The sequence below is a fragment of the Physella acuta genome, unplaced genomic scaffold (assembly GCF_028476545.2).
Source record: "Physella acuta isolate Inbredline_101_S28 unplaced genomic scaffold, ASM2847654v3 ptg001986l, whole genome shotgun sequence".
Taxonomy (NCBI): Eukaryota; Metazoa; Mollusca; class Gastropoda; family Physidae; genus Physella; species Physella acuta.
The window spans coordinates 18,663-36,353 of record NW_026733491.1 but is presented as its reverse complement, the minus strand read 5'-3'; the positions used below and the strand labels follow the sequence as shown (position 1 = coordinate 36,353).

The window sequence follows — 17,691 nt, the reverse complement described above, 5'->3', positions numbered from 1 at the left end:
TTTTTTTATTAAATTATTTTCAACCGAGTTATAAGTTTTAATATTAGGAAAGTCCTACATCGGTAAAAACGAATAAAAACCCACCCACCCTTCTTTGAGCTTGTCTCTCAGAAGGTCATTTGCCTTCAATGGCCTCCAGCTGGAGTTCATCTGGGCAACTGGGTTTTGAAACAGGCTCACATCGTCTGTCTTTGAATCCAAGTCAGAAAATTGCTACTTATACTGCAGATGGAGGTCTTTGATGATCTCGCATGCAATTGCCGTGGGTAACTCAGCTGTCGCTTCAGCTATGAAGACCTTACACTGCTGAAAGTGCGTCAAGTTGTAGGCCTATACTTTTTCCAAAAACATGAACAGTTTGGAACGGAGTGCCTTAATGTTGGTGTATAGATCAAAAACTAGATTTCTGTGTCTTGTAGTTTTAGGTTCAGAAAATTAAAATGACTTGTTACGTCTGCAGCAGAGGCCAATTTCTATACCCACTATTCATCAGACATTAATGGCTGTGCTTTGCCTTTACTTTCTAGGAAGTAACATATTTCATTTCTTAGCTTAAATACTCTACTCAGAACTTTCTTTTAACCTAGCCATCTTACTGCTGTGTAAACTGCTAAATTTTGCGATTCTGTGTTTGTATCTTTCAACATGTCTTTGAACTACCAATGGTTGAGCCCATGTAACCTTATTAAATTCACCATCTTCACCACTAGATTTAAAAACACTGCTAATGTTCATATATTTAGCACACAAAGCTTGCTGATAATAATACAGTGCAAACGCATAGGTTGTAGATAGTTTTTTTCTCTTTCGCTTGTTCAACTAAGCATTTCTGTATGCCACTCATGTTCTTTCCTCCATAAACAGTCAAGTCATTGATGATAGTCCAGTCCTAGCAATAATTTGCACATTTGTTTTTAACTCATTGAATATATCATCTCCTGTAACAGTGTCATACAAGTTATGTAGCGAAGCCACCTCTTATATTATGTTCATGTCTTCATCCACACCTCTAATGAAGACAAGCAGTAGAGGTGGAACAGCTATCCAGCGACATCCATTGCAAGTAAAAAATGGCGAAGCATATTTGCATTTTTCGCTATTTGAGTCACAATGTTTTCACTCATGTCTGCAACACGGTGGGCAACGGTATTTGCACCTAAAGCTACATTTTGAAATTGTTTTGAATTGTCTGGAGAAAGATCTTCGCGGGCCGGATAAGAGGACCTCACGGGCCGCACAGTTTAGAGATCCCTGGTTTAAATCATGAGAAGCCTATGCAATAAGTTGCCAACATGTATGAATAATAAACCAGAAATTGTGTAAAAAAAATAAATCCGGATGATAAATCCATCATAACAAACGTTTCCTGGGATTCACTAAATACTTAAGAGCAGTTTATAAATGCGTTTTTGTGAATCAATACGTACTATTAGTCTACACCTGAAAACTTTTGATCAACAATATTAATAACCTTAATATTTGTTGTCTAATTTAATTTTGTATCATTACAGTTTATGTTTATAAATAATTAAAATATATTGACACGTTTTGAAAATAAAGTGTTTGTGTTTTTACACGTGTGTGTAAGGTTGTTAGCCACCCTACATCATGTCGCTGAATGCACGGGCCAATATATGCATCACATATATGACAGTAACCTGATGACCATAGACAACCGATGTCTTTCAGTTAGCATTACCTTTGTACCATCTATCTCCGTTCTTTTCAACTGAGTTGGGAGACACATTACTCTTCATTCTTTCGAACATGGTAATAATGTTTTTAGCCAAAAGCCGAAATAGCAATCCAACGTTATTCAACCTGAATAATTTGCTTGTCTCTGAAAGCAAAATTAAATAAGCACACAATATTCGTTTTCTAAATGTACAAATAGCATTAATAAAACAGTCAAGATCAACTTTCCTTGTTGAAGCATTTAATAATAATTTAAATGTGGTTTAATAGATCTTAAATAATGTGTGAGCTTATTTTCTTGTTTTTCTTCTTTTTAATTTAGATTTATTTAGTTAGGAATAGGTTTTGTGTCTGTGAGTTGTTTACCATTAATACCGTAGAAAATAAATGGGAAGTAATTGTGATATGCTTGTTTAAAATGCCAATTCAAATTAATAATCATTTACTTAATTTAAGATCACCCATTCTTATAATAACTGTGTATTTCCAGTAATAAATAGAACATACCATTGTCTTAATATGGGCTGATTATTTTAAGAGTTTCAAAAAAAGTTTTGTATCTTAATAATAGGTAATACGATGGTGGGGTAGAAAAATGTTTGATTCTATATGTAACTGCAATGTTGCGTTAAGAATATACGGTATTATATATATATATATATATATATATATATATATATATATATATATATATATATATATATATATATATATATATATCAATAGGCAAAACCAGTCTGTTTTTGAAGAAAATTATATGTATTTATTTTTAACACAATATGGGTTCTACGTTTAATACTGAAGCCTAAAAATACACATGTACAAGAAAAAAAGTGACTATCATGTATAGAGTGCTTGTTATGTTAAGTTAAATAACATTATGAGAGGTCAACGACATTTTAATAGTTTATATTTTTTTTGTATTATTTTTAAGGTAAATGGAAAAATACACCAGACTGTGATTGTTGAAGGTTAACATTACTTGAACGATATATTCGATTGTCTTGTAAAAGTGAAAAACAAAATGATAATGTTTGTTATTTTTCAATTACGTACTTTAAAAAAAAATAGACAAAAACACATAAACGTATTTATCATTGTTGATAACATGTTATTACATATATTGGAATCTTTTGACACATAAAACAGTATTTCATTTTTGTTCGATTTGCTTTATCAAACTAATTGTGTATATTAAATAGTTTATTATTTCCCTTGCAACATTTCTAAGGTGGAAAAAAAAATATCTGCAATATTCAAATAAAATAAAAATATAGGGACATTTTATTTAATCATATGAACATACTAAAAAATAAAAAAAAATAAAAAATATGTCACACGTAGCTCAATATAAAAATGTGTGTGAGTTCATGTATTTTTGTTATACAATCCTTAATTTGTTATTACAAATATCATTTAAAGCAGACACTTCAATGGTCGGAGTAGTCGATTGACTGTATGCAACGATTCTCTATAGTATTTGAACTACTACTTTAATATTTACTGAAGTTACTTGCTAAGCAAAATGTGATAGTCAAACGAATTAGTACAGGCAGATTATCAAATGCATACTGTTAAAAAAAAATAATTGCATGCACGTGCGATTAGATACTGTGATCGAGTAATATCCATGCGTGGATAGATATAATGCTTTATTGCATAAATAGGGGAGGTAAATACAATTGTATTGAGTAACGCATTATTCCCCCTGTTGTATCCCTTCGCCTGTCAAGCTAAAAATGAGAATTAAGATTAAAGAAACATGTTAACAAAGTGTCCTTTGGCGATATGCAACATGAGATGATAAATGAATTATGTTTAGATCTAAAAAAAAAAAAGCTTTAAAAGAAATGCAAATGAAATTATAAAATTAGCATATGTCTGTCCCTCCGGAATTACGGTGTTTACTTTAATATCATGTACTATTTCAGATAGATAAATAAAATTTCACATGTTCTAATTATATCGAAGTGTTCAAGCCTGCAAGTGTTAATATGCGTTGTAATGACATGTAGTACTATACATCTATTTATTGTACTGTGTAACAAGTTTTGGTTGTTGATGTTTCTATTTGCATGTTTTGTAAAGTGGATTGGTATAGTGCTAAGTGTGACTGTAAATATATGTTATGGTACTTGCTATGTAAATTTTAATGCTAATTTATTCAATAAAATTATATTTTTTACCACTGACAGACGAAACGCTTTTGCTTTAATAAATTAGTATTTAACAACTACCTTACTTTTAAATGATGTAAGTTGAAAGTGGACGTTTGTGAACGGTAGGGGGGGGTACTAAAAAAATGGACGTCATAACTGGATGAACCTTTATTTAGTCACCACAAGTTTACATGCACTGTAATTATTACATATTTGTTTTTATACAATCAAAATAACAGTTAAACAATGTAGTCCCATTCATTATTTTGTCATCCAAAATTAGAAAAGACTGGCCTGGCATAACATGATATCACATGATTAATGTAATACTTTGGAAAATCTACTAGCTTAGGATAGTATGATTATAACTATAAGCCTATACAAAAAAAAAACCAAAAAGTTAGCAAAAAATGTTCTGAATACTTACAGCGATCTTTCGTTTTGCTTTAAAGAAAAAACCAAAAAAAACAAGATTGTTTAAATCATAAGAAGCCTATGCAATACTTTACCTACATGTAGGAATAATCCAGCCGATCCTACACTATTCTCAACGACACTGTCGTTGAGTGGCTTATCAACAGTGTCGGTATATAATAACGCTATAGATTTTTTCTCATTTGATTCTCTCGTTGAGACTCTAATTATAGTTATAAACTGTAAAAACTAGCTAACGGAATAAAACCATTTCGATTAATTAATCGCTTAAAATATTTAATATAAGAAAAATTAAACAACCATTCATTTTACAGAGCTAATAATAATTAATATTATAAAAAATGTATCTTCTGTCTTTAAAATTGAAAATTAAATTATTTTTAGCAATATAAATTAATACAGTGGATTGCTGAATTTAATTGTGATCATAGTTATGATTAATTTTAGAGATTGTATGATTAATTTATACACAATTTAGAATTACAGAATATTGATTATTCGGTATAGAAAACATTAGGGTAGAGATTACTAAACGATATAATATAGGATTATGTAATATAGAATATATTAGTATATTATTATAGAATCTAGGCTATACAACAAGTAATACATGATATGATTGCAAAATAGAAAAAATACATAATATAAAGGCCCATTTTTTAATCGAATTTAAGACTCATTTCGTTTACAATATGTTATTACAAATATAAAATTAATTGCAGAATACGTAATAGCTATTTTTATCGAATTTATACATAGAATGTGCTATATAATCTTAAGAACATGATTATGTAGTGGCGTAGGTACAAGGTGTGCCAAGGGGCTATACCCCCCCCCCCGATATATATATATATATATATATATATATATATATATATATATATATATATATATATATATATATATATATATATATATACATATACATATACATATACATATTTACTGTACTCAAGTAGTACCCCTAACCAGAGGCGTCACAAGGTTGGGGGGGGGGGCGGGGCTGAGGACTGCGCAAGGTGGCAAAATTTCGGGGGTAACACCATGGCAAAAAATAGCAAAATATATAGAAGAAGTAAGCATTTTGCCAGTTCAATAAATGACTAATGAGAGTTAACTGTACTAATAACTGACTGCAGATAAAAAAAATATACAATTAACTGTGCACGTTTAAAAACTATCATTCAGGGGGGGGGGAGGTGAGGGGAGATGACACAAACTGCAAAATGTACAGGTGAATACATGCTTGTTGAATTTTTGGATAACAGATTTGCTAAGCGACGACCGGAGAGAGGCTGATACCAAAATCTAATAATTTACGATGAAAACGATGCTTTTTTTCACATGAATTAATAGGTGGATTATGTGCAAAATTTGACGCCATTGGGGAAAATGGGAAGTCACCGAATGTAGCTATATATATATATATATATATATATATATATATATATATATATATATATATATATATATATATATATATATATATATATATATATATATATATATATATATATATATATATATATGCATATGTAGAATTATTTATATTTCTCTCTATGTATATATATAATGAAGTTTTGCTTGTTTGTTTGTGGGTTTGTTTATGTCCTCTATGCAGCACTACACCTTTCATCCTATGGCCATGCAACTTAAGTTAAGAATACCACTGGATATATTTCACAAGCACGGTGCCCCAGCAGGGCGCGAATCGATTCTATATATAGATCCCTATATAGGGTATATATACGTAAAAGTAGATTGCGGTTTAATCCCGTTCATCCGCTCGCCATAAAACTTCAGGGGAGGTTATTTTTTTTTTATTTTAACAGGGCGGCGCTTCTGGAGGGTGCAATTTTTCTCTACACAGTTTGTAAAAAACAAAACGGATGCTGTTTGACATCGTTTATCTGAGTGCCGTTAAACTTTCGAGAGTTAATGAAAACACTCACGAGAAGGATTCTGCGAAAACAAAAATTAAAATTTATTATGGGCGTTTCCTTGGAGGGTGCGATTTTTGTTAATAAACGGCTTGGCGCCTGAAAATCCAGGACGGCGATATTAAAACTGCATGGGGGCTAAGGTAAAAAAAGCAACAACAGGCGCAGCCGCCGGCGCCCCGGATATTACGTAACCCAAAGCGCCCCGTGCTACCATGTGAACACTATGACGCCTACGTTCGTTTTTTTTTTTAAATTTATACACTAAAGACACGATGGGCAACAATAATTTTTGACTATATGGAATCAGGCGCGTCTGCCGGCGCCCCGGCAGGATGCGATTTGGCGCTCTGAGATATCCTAAGGTTGTGTTAAAGAGCACTCTACAATATTGACCCTGTGGCACACGACATTCGATGACAATTCGTTTGACCCGATGCGCCACTGGCTTCGGGAGGAACACTATGAGTTTTAAAAGAGCGCCCTACAGTAGGGAAATTTTTTGTCTACTGCACCCCTGGCGTGTGGTCTAGCGCCCCTGTGTGGGTCCCTCATAAACACTATTGCGCCTACGTTCGTTTTAAAGAGTGCGATACATTATGGATACAATGGGCTACTGTGTGCGGTAGAATTTGCGCCTCAACAACTATGATGAAAGCAATATAACACCGGCTTTGATTACATTTAAATTGTTTAGATTTAGAAATCAATGTCAAGCGTAAAAAATACGTGATTGCTAATGTAATTATGGAATCCTCTTAAAATATTGCGTCAGTCTGTCTTCTGAGACCGCAGCAACGCGCGGGACGGGTACGCTGGTTTAATATATATTTCTTCTATATAAATAATTCTCTTCATGGATACCATAGAAAACACCAAGCTGTAAGCGCCCCTAGCAGCCCCCTCTCTTTCTCTCTATCCCTACCACCCCCATCCCTACATGGTCTGGTGAGCTGTGGTTCAAGCTAAATGTTTACAATCGTAGAGCCGGGTTTAGTGACAGCTATTAGGGGCAGATAATTTAGTTTGAAACGATTTTAAACTTAGTGGAGGTAACTCAGAGGGGGCTGCTTTCACGAGGAGGGGGGGGGGTAGGATTTTTGGGAAAGGAGGGTGGGGAGGGGGGGTTATCGTCCTTAACGAGCTACTGATAGTGTTTTAAAGCAAATATTTTCAGTGGCAGCATTGTTACTGTCAAATTCACAAATTATGAATTACTGAAAAGTAGAAAATGAAACAACTAAATAGCGGCGTATGATAGCGGCTCGTAAAATATAAAACACAATGTAAATACCTTTGTTATACCAACGGAAAATAATAATATGTAACATGGATTCCTGAAATTTTGCGCTGCTTTAATTTTTAATGTTGGGATCCTCCATCAACATCCATACTCTCCTTTAGTATGTTCAGGCTTTTTTTTTCATTTATGGGAAGGGATGATCGGAAAGTGTGACGACACATTTTTGCTTTCATCCGTTATTTCGGGCTTTAAAAGATTGCTTTTGGTATTAATTCATTTATTAACTCAATGTTTATCGAGGTCAGTACATATTATAATAAACCGGGAGTGATCTCCCCTAAACTTTCTCGAATATTCTAATATAACACTACGGGGAATGGCAACTCGGGATATAGACATGATTTTTAATCCATTTTAAATACTTAAACTTTTTAAAATAGAATAAAACCTCGTAGAAAAAAGAATTGCACACCAAGTGAACGTCAAATAAAGATGTGCATAATAGTGCGCAACATTATTAGTACTTTATAAATTTACGTGCGTTTTTTGAGAAATCGGAAATAGCGTAAATTAGTACTTCCTGTCAACGGAAATTACTCAAAATTTGACAGAAGGTAGAGAATTAGATCTTTTACTTACATGTGAAATTTCATTTATCTATCTGCAATAGTACTCAAGTTATAGGCTTTTGAAAAATTCAAAGTAGAAAAAGTACCACTTTCCGTTATCGGAAATCACTCAAAAGTTTATACGGATCTATGATTTTGATAAAATACTTATATATGAAATTTCATCAACCTAGCTGTAACGGTACTCAATTAATCGTGTTTACACACAGACACACACAGACACAGACATACGGACAAGATTGCAAAATTATGTTTTTCCGTATCAGTGAGGTGTAAAACATCGAGATTTGTAAAAAATCTCGATTTTTTTTTTGCACGATTACAAGCAGTGTTTCTTCAAGACTTTTTTCTCCGGGGGGGCACTTGAAATCTTCGGGGGGGGGGGGCGGTAAACTTTCTTCGGGGAGGCGGACAGTGTTAAAAGTATATATTTTCTATATAAATTATATAAATTTCATTTCGTTCGGGGGGGCGGTAAAAAATTTTCGGGGGGGCTTCGCCCCCCCCCCCCCCCCGAAGAGATGCCTGGAAGAAACTCTGATTACAAGACTTTCTCTATACTTCGTATATACGAGAAAGTAAAAATGCAGTTTCAGGGGAACGGCGGAGGGGGTTATGTGTTGAGGTGTAGTGTTTTTAAAGAGAGTGGTGGGGGGGGGGGGGGGGAAGCAAAGATCTGGCTTTTTGTGAAAATTTGTTACAATTAGAGAAGGGGGGTTTGGTGCAAAATCGTCTGAGTCGTGGTTAATGGGTGACCACTTTATGATTGTATATTGACGTCACCATCATTTTGGGCGGTGGCTTTATGTGACGATATGTAACGAGAAAAAAGAGGGTTGAGTTAATGGCGTAGCATTTATTTTGCATTTTTTAAGGATACAAATAATAAAAACACTGCTTATTTTGTTTTACATGTGTGACGACATTGTGTTAACCAAATGTATTGAATAGTAGGACTTACAGATTATTAGTTCTCTCCCCCCCTGAAGCAATTACCCCCTGTCATTTACCCCCCGCCAAGGAGGACATCTCCCCCCCCCCCCCACGCACACACCTCTTAAGGTACAGCTGGGGTTAGGGTTATGGTTAGGGTTACGGCTAGGGTTAGGGTTTGGGTTAGCGTTAGGGCTAGGGTTAGAGTTAGAGTTAGGGTTAGCGTTCTGGCTAAGGTTAAGATTATGGTTAGGGTTACGGCTAGGGTTAGGATTAGGGTTAGCGTTAGGGCTAGGGTTAGCGTTTGTGCTAAGGTTAGGGTTATGGTTAGGGTTAGAGTTAGGGCTAGGGTTAGAGTTAGGGCTAGAGTTAGGGTTAGCGTTCGGGCTAAGGTTAGGGTTAGCGTTAGGGCTAAGGTTAGGGCTAGGGTTAGATTCAGAATTAGAGTTAGTGTTATGGTCAGGGTTAGGATTAAGGCTAGGGTTAGTGTTATGGTCAAGGTTAGGCTGAAACCTAAGTCTAGAGTTGGTTTTGGTTATGTGTTAAGTTTTAGGCTGAGGTGAATGCTTAGGGTTTGGTCATTTTTTTATCGATTAGGATTAAGGAAATACATAGGTATAGAGTTTGAGTTAGGATCATAACTTGAGGCCGGGGGGGGGGGATTCTCCAGGGGGGGGGGGGTAATTGACGGGGTGGGGGTAATGTCATGTAGCCAGGTCCACTATTAGAAAGCCAAGATTCCAAACTGCGTAGCCTTATGTATGTAGGTAATCTAATCTCATACAAGTTCTTGAAAGCAACATCAAAGACGAGAAATAAAAAGAGCCATCGTTGTCGGCTTATTTAACAGGGAAGTCTTAGTCTAAATCCATCCACGACAATGTCTTTAAGACAATAAACCTTAACTTTGCTTGAAATAACAATATCGTTCTTCATTCAGTCAAACTCAACATTATGGCTTCACTGAACTTTGTCATTGAAATGCATGTGTAGTTTGAAATGTGTGTCTGTTAAAATTGTACAGTTGATACCGAATATATCCAGCCTTTTTCTTCTTCGTTCAGCTGCTTTTCTTTCTGGATTTCTTTTCTTATCTTTTGTCAATCCAAGAACAAGTGTTGTATCCCCAAGATAGGTTGCTATCCCCAACTATAGAGCCTCATCTACACGGGAGGTTGAACTCAGGACTTCTCGGTTTAGCAACCACGAACTTTACAAGTTCTTGATTTTGGTATTGGCGTGTCAGTTTTCTTCTTTATTTAGTCGACATCTAAAGTTAAACAAAAACAGTTGCCTACCTCAGCAAAAATCAATGTAGGCCAATTATGGCCAGTGTAGCAATTAGCAACATCAAAGTTGATTTGAATTCCATGCAATACTCATTCCATACTTCTCTAGTGTGGAGGTCTTGCTTATTAATATTATCCTGTTTGTTTGATACTTTTCTTTAACTTAATAATATTAACAATAGACAATTTTTGCCTGGAGTACAAACTGGGTCACAGTATTCTCTGGTAAACAATTAAGTTCTTTTCCAAATATATGCTCAGCTAATAGAAACAGCATTCCTAGATTATTTTATTTATTTATTTTTTTTTTTTAAAGGGCTTCAGCTGTTTTAATGTCAACTTGTGCTGGGAATACTATAACTACATACAACCCTTTTCAGCTTTCAATCACTTGTATCTTATGTACTAAGTAAGAAAACCAAATACATCAAATTTTGAGAAATAATTTATTTATGAAACAATTGCATATAATTATAAAGCCAAACATTAATATATCAAGATTATTGCAATTATCACCATTTGCAGATTCTTGTTTAACTATGGTAGATGGAAGTATTAGTTGCCTTTTACATCACTTTTCACTTCCTGAAACAAAACAAAATGATTTTCTTAATCATCCATCTGAAATAATAAAATTAGCAAAAAAAAAAAAATCTTTAGTTTAAATTAGTTTAATACATCAAAACAAAACAAGAAAAAAGTGATTGAATGAGATGAATCATGGCATAGATATCTATAAAATTTTGCTTTAGTGATAAAGGGGGAAAAATTTAAGTTATTTTGAGTGAAACATAAGCTAGAGAAATAAACTATTAGGCCTAATTTAAATAATTTAATTCCTTTCTCCCAAAACACTACATGTATCCTTAAAAAAAGAAAACTTAAAATTTATCAATATTTACCTTGTGTATAAACTCTTCTGTACATCTACTGTATCAGCTTGACGCTCATTAGGTATGCCTAGTTCCTGTTGAGCAGTTAAGACAGATTAAGTAAATAATTCAAATTTGTAAGACAAACCACTAAATGATACTGTTTTATATATATATATATATATATATATATATATATATATATATATATATATATATATATATATATATATATATATATATATATATATATATATATATATATATATCCTTCCTGCAAATCAGCATATTTTGCAAAACAAATATTTGAAAAAATACATAATGATATTGTATCAATTATCACCACTGACTTGGTTTTACTAGGTAAAATATTTTTTTAAATACAATATTTATACAAATAAAAATCTATCTCAATCAACATGTTCAAAATAAACCAAAGCAAACTTGTGATAACTTACCTGATTAATGTTTGAGAGGATTCACCCAGTTCTCGCCACTGAAGCAGATTAGATGCATGTGTTATTACACTTGTGATATACTGATTGCCATTTTGTGTACTTTTAGTCCTGGAGATCTATGTTGTAGGCATAGACTGTTAAACCTGGATAGTAATATTATAGAAGTAAATTATATCTAGTATAATATAAATATTTTAAAATATAAATGACACTAAATTATATTTATCATTATTGGAAATAAAAATGGTACAATTAAGTTATAAAAAAACAAATTATAAAATTTAAAGCAGCTTATTAATAATTGTCATACCTTTTCCTACTTTTATGTTAAATGTAAGAGGTAATTGAGAAAGAACATCTTGTGTCATTTAGTATGCTGTAGTCTTATTACTGGTAAAAATCAGATCTTCCCTTTTATTTGTATGAACCTGTAAAAGAGAAATTACAACATGGATAAACACAATGAATATCATATCTAATCCTCAACTAGTTATCACCCCAATCCTAACCTCATTTTTTAAAACCAATTTCTAAATATGTTTTCAGAACAAATGTATGTTAAGTCTACCTATTTTAATGTTCAGAATACTAATATTTATCAAAACTACCTCCAGTTGAAATTCAAGATACCTTTATAAAAAGTTATTATGACTTTAACTTTGTGTAGTTGTTATTTAGGCTATTTGTTTAATTTATATTATTTAAATTAATATTTCATGCCTTGTTTTAAAAAGATCTACAAGTCTACTTTTGATTTTATGGTATAATCTGATAAAAATTAGGCTGCTACATCTGAAAACTAAGGTCAATGCAAAGACTTCCAAATTAACGATAAGTAGGCTTGTATAGATATTGTATATAATTACTAGCCCAATAGTATTACTCTATAGGACTTAATGTATCAGACCTAATTCCTATAATTAGGCCTACTAATTATTAAATAATTAATAGATCTAACAGTAGGATAATTACAATTATGGGCCTTAGCTGACATAGAGAGCTGAATACTTAACTAAACATTTTTAAAAATTATAGTAAGCTAAGTGAGTTGAATTATTTTATTTAGATAGGCCTAGGCTATAATATACTCTATAGCAGTCTATAGTGATAGTCGCAGAGTAGCGTATATCATAATAATTTCAAATTAAATCTATAAGCAACATTAAGCCTCTGCCTTGTTGCCTAATTAAAAACTAAAGCCTATTAAGCCTTTTCCTAATAAGCCTTTGGCCTAATTTAAATAACAGCCTATAGGCCCTATAATATATAAATAGGCTAAACTACTTGTAAGACCTAATAGACTAATGACTAAGAGAGTGCTAGGCCCCTTTTCGATATTATATAATAATTGCTTGATCGATATCATAATATCTAACACTGATTACATTAATTTACATAAGGCTATACCATCTTAACTATGACTAATACTTTTTCTACTAATAAAATAGGCTATCTCTAGTTTAAACTTAGGCCTAATAGTAATTAGTAATTATAATTAAGTAGGCCATTTTATGACATTTATAAAAATTTTAGTAGATGGCCGAGCCTTAAATTTAAATACTAAAATAGATTTAGCATACTATGCCTATTGTTGGTCTAATTAATAATTTATTTTTCATTTAGAATTTTAGATCTCCAAAAGATAGGCCTAGGTCCTAAATAAATTATTTTTATTTTATTGAGCCCGCCTTAATGTATAAGATGTGATCTGTTTTTTTAATAAAAATAACCCTACACAATACTAGTGATTTAACTAATATCTAGTACTGCTTTAGGCCTATTTAATTATTTATTAGTAGGCTGAATAAAATCTAAAGCTATAAGGCCTACTTTATTACTATATTTGCCTATTATTCTATAGAATTAATTTATGTTTTCTTTCAATACATAGTAGATCCTGTAGTACCTCAACATTCTAGTGCCTCGACATACCAGATTTTTTAAATACGAGCAGTTGAGCGAGTAATATTTCGCTTTGAGTTACGCGCAAAATTTGAGATACCGTATTTCACAGTTCATGTAAAAGAAATACCCCCAAAAAGATGCAAATGATTATTTATCGCAGCTATTTAATTATAATAATAAGCGTCTTACTCATATTTGCAGCATTATGAAAGGGAGAAAGAAATAAACTTCCTAAACAAGTTTTATTTTAAGCTACCAGCACATGAAAGTGACTTAAATTAAGCATGGCAAAAAAGAAGAGAAAAGCTGTCATGAAAATTAAGCTAACGTAATAATTTTATTTAGTATTTAGGCCTTACGTTTAAGTCTTAAGTGCAACAATGCTCAGTGAATTTTAGCCATTAATGGCATTAAGTTTAGGAATGATGTGTACTTGTGTAGCCTACTGTAGCTTTAACTTTAGTATATTTTTAGACCTAAGCCTAATCTTGTAGATATAGATCTACAAACAATTTGAAATAGAAGAGATTTAAAATTGAGTAGATCTAGATTCTAGATCCTAAATGCTAAAGGACAGCTATGCCACAGAAATAATTATCTTTCTATCTAGATCTAGTCAATCTCTAGACTAGATCTAGATCACTGAAAAATTACTAGATTTTCTAGATCTAGATTCTATCATTTACTTTCGACGCACTAGGCATACTTTTAACTTTTTCTCTCTAGTCAATAATGTAGATTTCTAGATCTAAATCCTGATCTTGTAGATTTGATTTACGTAGGTTTTACATCAGTGTAAATCGTTGATCAAGTAGATCTAGTCTAGATCTGGACTAGCTCTCGTCAAAACAAAATGGCTGGAATATTAGCTTCAAAACACCTACAGTTTATGCTTTCCTAATTGTGGAGAGCATGTTTAATTATTGTTTTATTTTCAACGACAGTGTTGACTGAGAAACCACCAAAGGGTTTTATTCTCAGCGACACAGTCGGAGAGAGGCTCAACGATTCTGTCGTTGAGATGATCCGCATGGGGTGAATAATCATCGAGAAATTGTATTAAAAAAAAATCCGGATGAGAAACCCACCAAAGGAAAACATTTTCTGGGTTTCATTAAATAGGCCTACTTAAGAGCAGTTTCTAAATGAGTTTTTGTATATCAATGCATACTATTATTGATGAATGATGAACATAATAATTTTTTTTGTTATTGTAGTTCATGTTTATAAATAATGAACATAAATTGACAGACTCGGAAAATAGTGTGTTTGTGTTTCTTCACGTGTTTGTAAGGCTGTTAGCCACCCTACATAATGTCGCTAAATGCACGGGTTAATATATGCATCACACAACATGCAGTAGCCTTATGACCATTCCCCCCCCTCTCATCTACCAAAGTTGCTTGACTTGTGTAAAAAAAAAACAAAAAAAAAAAAACAACCGACACTCTTTCGGTTTGGGTTACCTTTGTTATCGTGTTTCTGTTCTTTTCAAATGAGTCCGAGGACACATTATACTTCTCATTCACTTGAAGAGATGGCATTTTACAAGCTTTTATTTAATTTGCTTGTTCTGTTTGTCTTTCTAGGTCGAAACGCCCGTGCGAAATTTCGGATACTTCTAACTGACAGATTTGTTTCAACGTTGGCGCGTGGGTCAAGACATAAAGACGATGCAGCAAGACATAAAACTTTACTTAATTGGTTATACAATTATTTTTTATGAATTAATTAAAAGTGTGTCCAAATTAGTAGACTGTCTCATCAAACTATTCCGCAATACTAGACACGCTTCATCACGCTCATTAGGTACGCAATTGTTTTTAGTATTGCAACACTATTGTAAAAAAATAAATAAATACAGAACTGAAATAAAAAAAAAAAAACAACGTTTTAATAACAAGATTTTATGTAACAATGCACTAAAAAGTAGAAAATAAATTATACACTACTACTTAAATAACTATAAAGAAATGCGTGGAACATTATATCGGTTTTGTTTCTGCGAGTTTTTCCCCCTTAATTTTATTTTTTAGAAATCAATTGGGAAATAGTTGTGATATGCTTGTTTAAAATGCCAAATAAAATTGTTATTCATTTACTTAATACCATCCAATGTTATAATAACTGTGCATTTCCACTTATAAATGTGACATACCATTGCCTGAAGATGGGCTCTTTATTTGAAGAGTATAAAAAAAGTTTAGTTACTTAATGAGAGGTCATATGAGGTTGGGGTAGAAGAAAGTTTGATTCTATATATAAGTGTAATGTTCCGTAATGAACATCCGGTATATATATATATATATATATATATATATATATATATATATATATATATATATATATATATATATATATATATATATATATATACACATATATGTACCCTCAACGGGGATCGCCTACACTTTCGTACGCTTCCTACAGTGTGAAATCAACACAAAAAAGGTCCGTATCAATAAAATACAGTTCCATATTTTCATATGACAACGATACCTGCCCTAACTACGTCCTAACACCTGACTGTCTACTAACATTATCTAACTACAACTAACACTAGATTTCTCCCTACACACTTCTATAACCATCCCTAACACTATCTACTTCTAACTCTCTACATTTCCCCCTAGAGCTACCTCTCTCTAACTGCTGACCTAACTGCTGACCTAACTGCTGACCTAACTACTGACCCACGCTTCAGTGGTCATCTGACCGTATCACTTGACCGGTCATCTCCTGTTATTATGTTGGTCTACCTAACTACGTTATGCTCTGTTTCTGCCAACGTCTACTTGACTTCTATAACTTAAACTTGCGTCATCATAGGTCATATTACAATTAGCGAACAAATACAACAAGTAAATACATTTGTGATACGATTTTGTTATCGAGTATATTCCATGGGTCGTGAGATATAATTCCTTTTTTCATAAAAAAGGGGAAGTAGATACGACTTTCTTGGTTTACTAGATATTTCCGCTGTTGTATCCCTTTGACAGCTTGTCTAAAGAAGGAGAATTAAGGATGCATAAACAATAGGTTTAAAGCCAGGACACACGTTTCCTTGTATGGCGATAAGGAAGTTGAGATGATAAATGAATTATGTTTACATCTAAAAAAGTTTTAACATAAATATAAAATCAACAATATAACTTCTTATTTATTCTTATTCATTTTGTTTTAATATGATCTGAACAAGTAGTTGAACTCTCGCATGCATTTTTAACTGATTTATTTACGGCTTTTTTTTGCCTTACAAATGAAATATGATATTCTTTTTTTTTACTCCATATTATTTTAATGATTTCATAATTTAATTTAATGTGTAGTTTATCTTGTGTATACCTTAGATAACCAACATAAAGAAAAAATTGTATAGAGTATAAAATAAACTAATGAAATAGATGTAGATGATTTTGTCGGGTTTTAATAGACATTGTTGCCTGTGATACACCAACGTTTCCAATTGTTTTTTACTAATTTTTTTTTATTTACTACATATTTGTCGAATCTTGTTTCATCTCTAATTAATTAATTATATGATTTAAAGTACACGATTTGGTGGCTTTTTTTCTCAACCTATTGGAGTCTAAAAATAGCTAGACTTACCAGTTCTGTGTTATTGTAATCGTAGTAACTTGAGCTACGTGACATACAACTCCTTGATGAGTATATATATATATATATATATATATAGATATATATATATATATATATATATATAAATATATATGTATATATATATATATATAGAGAGAGAGAGAGAGATGTTCAGTTGAAAGATTGTGTACACATAGATGTTTAGTTGACGGATTGTGTTCATATACATTTTTAGCTGACTAGATTTATCAACACACATGTTCAGCCCTTTTTACTTTCTCGTATATACGTAGTATAGAGAAAGTATTGTAATCGTGCAAAAAAAAAAAAAATCGAGATTTTTGCAAATCTCGACGTTTTACACCTCACTGATACGGAAAAACATAATTTTGCAATCTTGTCCGTATGTCTGTGTGTCTGTGTCTGTGTGTGTGTGTGTGTCCGTGTGTAAACACGATAACTTGAGTACCGTTACAGCTAGGTTGATGAAATTTCATATATAAGTATTACATCAAAATCGTAGATCCGTA

The 17,691-nt window shown here is 32.4% G+C and overlaps 1 long non-coding RNA gene across 1 annotated transcript; it reads right to left on the bottom strand.

Annotated features, from left to right (window-relative positions):
- Nucleotides 1-10,753: 10,753 nt before the first annotated feature.
- Nucleotides 10,754-12,064, bottom strand: LOC131931529 (uncharacterized). The gene is made up of 4 exons (XR_009384304.1): nt 11,964-12,064; nt 11,654-11,796; nt 11,226-11,290; nt 10,754-10,908 (listed from the first exon to the last, which is right to left on the bottom strand). It is a non-coding gene; the product is annotated as an uncharacterized LOC131931529 (long non-coding RNA).
- Nucleotides 12,065-17,691: the final 5,627 nt, after the last annotated feature.